General features: G+C 52.4%; 1 long non-coding RNA gene across 2 annotated transcripts; it reads left to right on the top strand.

The window, feature by feature from the left end:
* Positions 1–312: 312 nt before the first annotated feature.
* On the top strand, positions 313–6977 carry LOC149428217 (uncharacterized). 2 transcript variants are annotated; one of them, XR_016310838.1, is made up of 3 exons: positions 313–374; positions 460–625; positions 6619–6977. It is a non-coding gene; the product is annotated as an uncharacterized LOC149428217 (long non-coding RNA). The 2 variants fall into 2 exon arrangements; XR_016310837.1 differs by lacking the exon at positions 313–374 and having other exon boundaries at positions 428–625.
* Positions 6978–7233: the final 256 nt, after the last annotated feature.

Below are 7233 nucleotides of genomic sequence, written 5' to 3'. Positions count from 1 at the left end.
TCCCAGCATGGGCCGTATTAGTGACAGGGAGGACCAGATTTATAATTATAATTTATGATTTCGTGTTTCAAATTTTATCCTCCCCGGGATGTTTACTAGACTCTTGTTCGGACAGATTTCAGTGAGTTATTCCTAAAAATTACAGGCCTACAATAAAAAAAATACATATTTCCATGCAAAAAAATGTACCGCTTTGAGCACAGAAATCCTGACATAATCAGACCGCTAGGGAGGTCACCTACTACCAGCTGTGTGCGTTAAAGCATTGTCCGATGTGTTGTAGCGCCAGAAATAATCGAGCGATTTGTCGCACAGAGCCGTGGAGAGTTGGAGTTGGACAAAGCTCTGCTGAGACTGGAGGAGGAGCAGCAAAGGTGAGAAAAATGGGAGACGCATCGATCCTGTATCATGAATTCGGCAATCGGTCACAGTCGGCGATTCTTCTTTTTCTGTGTACAGATGTGAGAGTTTTGCCGCCACAAATGTGCAGCTCAGAGAGAACCTGGAACACACACAGGAAGCCAGCAGATTGCTGGGAGAAGATCTGCAGAAGCTGACAGCTGATTGGTCAGGAGCCATACAGGAACTGGAGAGAAAGGAACAAGAATGGGAGTTGGAGAAGGGGGTAAGAGGCCGGGTACGGGGCAGAGAAGAGTAAGGACTCCATGTACACGGGGCAGAGAAGAGTAAGGACTCCGTGTACACGGGGCAGAGAAGAGTAAGGACTCCATGTACACGGGGCAGAGAAGAGTAAGGACTCCATGTACACGGGGCAGAGAAGAGTAAGGACTCCATGTACACGGGGAAGAGAAGAGTAAGGACTCCATGTACACGGGGCAGAGAAGAGTAAGGACTCCATGTACACGGGGCAGAGAAGAGTAAGGACTCCGTGTACACGGGGCAGAGAAGAGTAAGGACTCCATGTACACGGGGCAGAGAAGAATAAGAACTCCATGTACACGGGGCAGAGAAGAGTAAGGACTCCATGTACACGGGGCAGAGAAGAGTAAGGACTCCATGTACACGGGGCAGAGAAGAGTAAGGACTCCATGTACACGGGGCAGAGAAGAGTAAGGACTCCATGTGAAAGGGGCAGAGAAGAGTAAGGACTCCATGTGAAAGGGGCAGAGAAGAGTAAGGACTCCATGTACACGGGACACAGAAGAGTAAGGACTCCATGTACACGGGGCAGAGAAGAGTAAGGACTCCGTGTACACGGGGCAGAGAAGAGTAAGGACTCCGTGTACACAGGGAAGAGAAGAGTAAGGACTCCGTGTACACGGGGCAGAGAAGAGTAAGGACTCCATGTACACGGGGCGGAGAAGAGTAAGGACTCCATGTACACGGGGCGGAGAAGAGTAAGGACTCCATGTACACGGGGCGGAGAAGAGTAAGGACTCCATGTACACGGGGAAGAGAAGAGTAAGGACTCCGTGTACACGGGGCAGAGAAGAGTAAGGACTCCGTGTACACGGGGAAGAGAAGAGTAAGGATTCCGTGTACACGGGGCAGAGAAGAGTAAGGACTCCGTGTACACGGGGCGGAGAAGAGTAAGGACTCCGTGTACACGGGGCGGAGAAGAGTAAGGACTCCGTGTACACGGGGCGGAGAAGAGTAAGGACTCCGTGTACACGGGGCGGAGAAGAGTAAGGACTCCGTGTACACGGGGCGGAGAAGAGTAAGGACTCCATGTACACGGGGCGGAGAAGAGTAAGGACTCCATGTACACGGGGCGGAGAAGAGTAAGGACTCCATGTACACGGGGCAGAGAAGAGTAAGGACTCCGTGTACACGGGGCGGAGAAGAGTAAGGACTCCGTGTACACGGGGCGGAGAAGAGTAAGGACTCCGTGTACACGGGGCGGAGAAGAGTAAGGACTCCGTGTACACGGGGCGGAGAAGAGTAAGGACTCCGTGTACACGGGGCGGAGAAGAGTAAGGACTCCATGTACACGGGGCAGAGAAGAGTAAGGACTCCATGTACACGGGGCAGAGAAGAGTAAGGACTCCATGTACACGGGGAAGAGAAGAGTAAGGACTCCGTGTACACGGGGCAGAGAAGAGTAAGGACTCCGTGTACACGGGGCAGAGAAGAGTAAGGACTCCGTGTACACGGGGCAGAGAAGAGTAAGGACTCCATGTACACGGGGCAGAGAAGAATAAGGACTCCATGTACACGGGGCAGAGAAGAGTAAGGACTCCATGTACACGGGGCAGAGAAGAGTAAGGACTCCATGTACACGGGGCAGAGAAGAGTAAGGACTCCATGTACACGGGGCAGAGAAGAGTAAGGACTCCATGTGAAAGGGGCAGAGAAGAGTAAGGACTCCATGTGAAAGGGGCAGAGAAGAGTAAGGACTCCATGTACACGGGACACAGAAGAGTAAGGACTCCATGTACACGGGGCAGAGAAGAGTAAGGACTCCGTGTACACGGGGCAGAGAAGAGTAAGGACTCCGTGTACACAGGGAAGAGAAGAGTAAGGACTCCATGTACACGGGGCAGAGAAGAGTAAGGACTCCATGTACACGGGGCGGAGAAGAGTAAGGACTCCATGTACACGGGGCGGAGAAGAGTAAGGACTCCGTGTACACGGGGCGGAGAAGAGTAAGGACTCCGTGTACACGGGGAAGAGAAGAGTAAGGACTCCGTGTACACGGGGAAGAGAAGAGTAAGGACTCCGTGTACACGGGGAAGAGAAGAGTAAGGACTCCGTGTACACGGGGCAGAGAAGAGTAAGGACTCCGTGTACACGGGGCGGAGAAGAGTAAGGACTCCGTGTACACGGGGCGGAGAAGAGTAAGGACTCCGTGTACACGGGGCGGAGAAGAGTAAGGACTCCGTGTACACGGGGCGGAGAAGAGTAAGGACTCCGTGTACACGGGGCGGAGAAGAGTAAGGACTCCGTGTACACGGGGCGGAGAAGAGTAAGGACTCCGTGTACACGGGGCGGAGAAGAGTAAGGACTCCGTGTACACGGGGCGGAGAAGAGTAAGGACTCCGTGTACACGGGGCGGAGAAGAGTAAGGACTCCGTGTACACGGGGCGGAGAAGAGTAAGGACTCCGTGTACACGGGGCGGAGAAGAGTAAGGACTCCGTGTACACGGGGAGGAGAAGAGTAAGGACTCCGTGTACACGGGGCGGAGAAGAGTAAGGACTCCGTGTACACGGGGCGGAGAAGAGTAAGGACTCCGTGTACACGGGGCGGAGAAGAGTAAGGACTCCGTGTACACGGGGCGGAGAAGAGTAAGGACTCCGTGTACACGGGGCGGAGAAGAGTAAGGACTCCGTGTACACGGGGCAGAGAAGAGTAAGGACTCCGTGTACACGGGGCAGAGAAGAGTAAGGACTCCGTGTACACGGGGCAGAGAAGAGTAAGGACTCCGTGTACACGGGGAGGAGAAGAGTAAGGACTCCGTGTACACGGGGCGGAGAAGAGTAAGGACTCCGTGTACACGGGGCGGAGAAGAGTAAGGACTCCGTGTACACGGGGCGGAGAAGAGTAAGGACTCCGTGTACACGGGGCGGAGAAGAGTAAGGACTCCGTGTACACGGGGCGGAGAAGAGTAAGGACTCCATGTACACGGGGCGGAGAAGAGTAAGGACTCCATGTACACGGGGCGGAGAAGAGTAAGGACTCCATGTACACGGGGCGGAGAAGAGTAAGGACTCCATGTACACGGGGCGGAGAAGAGTAAGGACTCCATGTACACGGGGCGGAGAAGAGTAAGGACTCCATGTACACGGGGCGGAGAAGAGGGATAGTATTTTGTATTTATTTATTTATTTATTTCAGGTACTTATATAGCTCCGTCAATTTATGCAGCGCTTTACATATATATTGTACATTCACATCAGTCCCCGCCCCCGAGGAGCGTACAGTCTAAGGTCCCTAACTCACATTCATACATACACATACTAGGGACAATTTAGACAGGAGCTAATTAACCTACCAGCATGCCTTTGGAGTGTGGGAGGAAACTGGAGTACCCGGCGGAAACCCACGCAGGCACAGGGAGAACATGCAAACTTGATAGTAAGGCTGAGATGAATATAGATGTGATTTAGGGGCAGTATAATTGGTTGGAAAGGCTTGTTCTTTTTTTCTAATCTAACAACCCCATGTATACTTTACATACACTATATTGCCAAAAGTATTGGGCCCCCGGCCTTTCCACGCACGTGACCTTTAATGGCCCCCCAGTCTTAGTCCGTAGGGTTCAATATTGAGTTGACCCCGCCCTTTCCACACACATGACCTTTAATGGCCCCCCAGTCTTAGTCTGTAGGGTTCAATATTGAGTTGGCCCCGCCCTTTGCAGCTATAACAGCCTCAACTCCTCTGGGAAGGCCGTCCACAAGGTTTAGGAGGGTGTCTATGGGAAGGTTGGACCATTCTTCCAGAAGCACATTTGTCAGGTCAGGCACTGATGTCGGGGGAGGAGGCCTGGCTCGCAGTCTCCGCTTTAATTCATCCCAAAGGTGTTCTATGGGGTTGAGGTCAGGACTCTGTGCAGGACAGTCAAGTTCCTCCACCCCAAACTGGCTCCTCCATGTCTTTATGGACCTTGCTTTGTGCACTGGTGCGCAGTCATGTTGGAACAGGAAGGGGCCAACCCCAAACTCCTCCCACAAAGTTGGGAGCATGAAATTGTCCAAAATGTCGCCTTAAGAGTTCCCTTCACTGGAACTAGGGGGCCAAGCCCAACCCCTGAAAAACAGTCCCACACCATAATCCCCCCTCCACCAAACTTTACACTTGGCACAATGCAGTCAGGCAAGTACTGTTGTCCTGGCCACCACCAAACCCAGACACGTCCATCAGATTGCCAGACAGAGAAGCGTGATTGGCCCCTCCAGAGAACACGCCTCTACTGCTCTAGAGTCCAGTGGCGGCGTGCTTTACACCACAGCATCCAACGCTTTGCATTGCACTTGGTGATGGAAGGCTTGGATGCAGCTGCTCGGCCATGGAAACCCATTCCATGAAGCTCTCTACGCTCTGTTGTTGGGCTCATCTGAAGGCCACACCAAGTTTGGAGGTCTTTAGCTATTGACTCTGCAGACAGTTGGTGACTTCTGCGCACTGTGCGCTTCAGCATGCGCTGACCCCACCCTGTCATGTGACGTGGCCTACCACTTGGTGGCTGAGTGGCTGTTGTTCCCAGTTGCTTCCACTTTGTTATAATCCCACTAACAGTTGAGCGTGGAATATTTAGTAGCCAGGAAATGTCACGGATGGACTTATTGCCCAGGTGGCCACCTATCACGGGACCACGCTTGGAGTCACTGAGCTCCTGAGAGCGACCCATTCTTTCACCAATGTTTGTAGAAGCGTCTGCATGCCTAGGGGATGATTGTATACACCTGTGTCCATGGAGGGGATTGGAACACCGGAATCACATGATTGGGAGGGGATTGGAACACCTGAATCACATGATTGGGAGGGTGGGGCCAATACTTTTGGCAATATATTGTATGTTGATCCAGCGCTGTGCCCTTCTGCAGCAGCTCTTTCCCCTCTCTCTGCTGACACCTGATCACCGTCCTATCAGTGTCCTGATCACTTCAATACCCAATTCTAGCGTCCTGATCACTGCTATACCTCACACCCGCGTTCTGATCACCTCATGCGCCATTTGTTGCACGACTGTGCAATTGTCTTTCAAAGTGTAATAGCGCTGAAAGTTGTCCTGGACTGGAAGGGGGGAAAGTGTCCGGACTGGAAGGGGGTGAAAGTGTCCGGACTGGAAGGGGGGGAAAGTGTCCGGACTGGAAGGGGGTGAAAGTGTCCGGACTGGAAGGGGGGGAAAGTGTCCGGACTGGAAGGGGGGGAAAGTGTCCGGACTGGAAGGGGGTGAAAGTGTCCGGACTGGAAGGGGGGGAAAGTGTCCGGACTGGAAGGGGGGGAAAGTGTCCGGACTGGAAGGGGGGGAAAGTGTCCGGACTGGAAGGGGGGGAAAGTGTCCGGACTGGAAGGGGGGGAAAGTGTCCGGACTGGAAGGGGGGGAAAGTGTCCGGACTGGAAGGGGGGGAAAGTGTCCGGACTGGAAGGGGGGGAAAGTGTCCGGACTGGAAGGGGGGGAAAGTGTCCGGACTGGAAGGGGGTGAAAGTGTCCGGACTGGAAGGGGGGGGAAAGTGTCCGGACTGGAAGGGGGGGAAAGTGTCCGGACTGGAAGGGGGGGAAAGTGTCCGGACTGGAAGGGGGGGAAAGTGTCCGGACTGGAAGGGGGGGAAAGTGTCCGGACTGGAAGGGGGGGAAAGTGTCCGGACTGGAAGGGGGGGAAAGTGTCCGGACTGGAAGGGGAGAAAGTGTCCGGACTGGAAGGGGGGGGAAAGTGTCCGGACTGGAAGGGGGGGAAAGTGTCCGGACTGGAAGGGGGGGAAAGTGTCCGGACTGGAAGGGGGGGAAAGTGTCCGGACTGGAAGTGGTTAAAAAACAAAAAGCAAGCTTTACAATCACTTTAAGAACAAACATGAATATTGAGGAAAACATCTAAAAAATAAACCGCACCCATGACACGCGATAAATCGTAAAACAGGATCATTTCTGTTGTTTTTGTTGTCCATAATATTTCTGCGGGTCTTTTTTTGACCCTTTTATGTATTTGGTACAGGCGTACACGAGCCGGATACAAGGGGAGCACTCCCGCCTCCTGCATCTGTGGACCGAGGTCGTCTCATTTCATCGCCTTTTTCGGGAACTGAAAACCGCAACAGAGAGGTAAAGGGGCAAAAATCACCGAACCGCGCAGAAGTGTGAATTTGTTTTTTCTCTGCAAGATTTTTGGAAGTTTCAGAATGATATTTCAGGACATTTGCGGCACGCATTGCTTATTAAGCAGATCTATTTTTCAACTTCCTTTTTAGCAGATTTTAAAAGCTGAAGTTTAATCTGCTTTATGTTTGTTTTTCCTCATTCATTCCCCTTTAACATCTAATGAACGGATTAAATAATCCCTTTCTGATGTCATCACCTTCCGTATTTGGGACATAGTGATGTAATCGCTGGGGCTTTGTGCTTCTCAATGCAAGGCTGTAAAAGGTAATAAAGATTGGTGCAATCAGGGAAATCAGAGGTGTCAGGTCCAAACACACCATATAGGTCAGTGGTCTCCAAACTGCGACCCGAGGGTCAGATGTGGCCCTTTGATTCATTTTATCCGGCACTTGAGGCATTAATCCCTCACTGTCAGCAATAGTGGGGCATAGTTACTGACACCAACAATGGG

This window comes from Staurois parvus, unplaced genomic scaffold, assembly GCF_062004578.1.
Source record: "Staurois parvus isolate SC_StPar_1 unplaced genomic scaffold, SC_StPar_1.0 ptg003397l, whole genome shotgun sequence".
Lineage (NCBI taxonomy): Eukaryota > Metazoa > Chordata > Amphibia > Anura > Ranidae > Staurois > Staurois parvus.
The sequence above is the reverse complement of the archived record's forward strand: the minus strand, read 5'-3'. Positions and strand labels throughout refer to the sequence as shown.